Source organism: Schistocerca nitens, chromosome 9, assembly GCF_023898315.1.
Source record: "Schistocerca nitens isolate TAMUIC-IGC-003100 chromosome 9, iqSchNite1.1, whole genome shotgun sequence".
NCBI lineage: Eukaryota > Metazoa > Arthropoda > Insecta > Orthoptera > Acrididae > Schistocerca > Schistocerca nitens.
The window spans coordinates 270,007,245-270,009,757 of NC_064622.1; positions in this window are offsets into that span (position 1 = coordinate 270,007,245).

A 2,513-nucleotide genomic window follows, 5' to 3' on the forward strand; every position below is an offset into this window, starting at 1 on the left:
GTATCCGGACACGCCAAAATCATACGTTTTTCATATTAGCTGCATCGTGCTGCCACCTGCTGCCAGATACTCCGCATCAGCGACCTCAGTAGTCATTAGACATCGTGAAAAAGCAGAATGGGGCGCTCCGCGGAACTCAAGGGCTTCGGACGTGGTCAGTATATTGGGTGTCACTTGTCATACGTCTTTACGCGAGATTTCGACACTCCTAAACATCCCTAGTTCCACTGTTTCCGATGTAATAGTGAAGTGGAAGAGTGAAGGGAAACCTACAGCACAAAAAGCGTACAGGCCGACATCGTCTGTTGGCTGATAGATACCGCCAACAGCACAAGAGGATCGAGCTGTGTAATAGGCAGAGTCAATAGGCATACTCAATAGGCAGGGACCCAAGGGCTTCGAACGTGATCAGGTGATTGGGTGTCACTTGTCATACGTCTTTACGCGAGATTTCCACACTCCTAAACATCCCTAGTTCTACTGTTTCCGATGTAATAGTGAAGTGGAAGAGTGAAGGGAAACCTACAGCACAAAAGCGTACAGGCCGACATCGACTGACAGAGACCGCCAACAGTAGAAGAGGATCGAGATGTGTAATAGGCAGACTTCTATCCAGACCATCACACAGGAATTCCAAACTGCAACAGGATCCACTGCAAGTACTATGACAGTTAGACGGGAGGTGAGAAAACGTGGATTTCATGGTCGAGCGGCTGCTCATAAGCCACACATCACACCGGTAAATGCCAAACGGCGCCTCGCTTGGTGTAAGGAGCGTAAACATTGGACGACTGAACAGTGGATAAATCTTGTGTGGAGTGACGAATCATGGTACACAATGTGGCGATCCGATGGCAGGCTGTGGGTATGGCGAATGTCCGGTGAACATCATCTGCCATCGTGTGTAGTGCCAACGGTAAAATTCAGAGGCGGTGGTGTTATGTTATGGTCGTGTTTTTCATGGAGGGGGCTTGCACCCCTTGTTGTTTTGCGTGGCACTTTCACAGCACAGGCCTACAGCGATGTTTTAAGCACCTTCTTGATCTCACTGTTGAAGAGCAATTCGGGGATGGCGAGTGCATCTTTCAACACGATCGAGCGCCTGTTCATAATGCACCCCCTGTGGCGGAGTTGTTACACGACAATAACATCCCTGTAATAGACTGGCGCGCGCTGAATCCTGAGCTGAATCCTACAAACATCTTTGGGATGTTTTGGAATACCGACTTCGTACCAGGCACACCCACTTCGTGCCAGGCTTCACCGATCGACATCGATACCTCTCCTCAGTGCAGCACTCCCCAAGAAACTTTCCAGCACCTGATTGAACGTATGCCTGCGAGAGTGGAAGCTGTCATCAAGGCTAAGTGTAGGTCAACACTATACTGAGTTCCATCATTACCGATGGAGGGCGCCACGAACGTCATTTTCAGTCAGGTGTCTGGATTGTTTTGATCACATACTGTATGTCGTGAATTAAGTGGTAACCTACATCCACTAGTATATTATGAGCTCCCAACATCATAACTACAATACGTGTGCAACAACAACAACGCTGTCAGCTGTCTGTATCAGTTTTATTTAATTGCAACCGGTTTCTGGGATACAATACGTCATATTCAGGCCCCTCTGCAACATTGGGCGGTGGCGCTTTCAGCGGGAATCACCAGCATATCTCTAATAAAAGGAGCAGAAACCATCGGCGCCCGCGGAACGTCTCGTTCATGGTGTGTCTGGACGCAGTATAAATGAAAAGTCTCGCGGTCGCCATTGGTTTCTGATCCTTTTATTAAAGACATGGTGCTGATACCTGCTGAAAACCTCATCTCCCTATGTTGCAGGGGTGCTTCAAAACAGTGGATTGTACCCCCAAAACCGGTTGCACTTAAATAAAAGAAATGGCTCTGAGCACTATGGGACTTAACTGCTGAGGTCATCAGCCCCCTAGAACTTAGAACTACTTAAACCTAACTAACCTAAGGACATCACACACATCCATGCCCGAGGCAGGATTCGAACCTGCTACCGTAGCGGTCACGCGGTTTCAGACTGTAGCGCCTGGAACCGCTCGGCCACTCCGGCCGGCTAAATAAAACAAATACAAACAGCCGACAGCGTTGTTGTTGGACGTGAATAAAACAGCTGCTGTCCCATTATCCATTTGAAAATGGATGTACGGATATTAGCTATAGTAAGGGCGCGATAATTTTGCCGCCGGCCTCCAAGTACCGATCCTTACAAGTCAGCACTACTCGGAACACATCGTGTCGACTGTGGTCCGTTTCAGACTGCCGCCATCCTCAGCGATCTAACATTTGAGACAATATAGTTGCGTGTGAAGCGTTGTCGTTTTCACTGTGTGCCAGTGATACTAATAGTATTCGTACGTACTTAAATTTAAATGCACTACTGAATATGCGACACCATCACCGAAATTCTGATCAATGTTTTAAAAACCTGTTTTCATATGCTCACTGCATTTCATTGCAACATCCTTAATTAATTCAATGTTC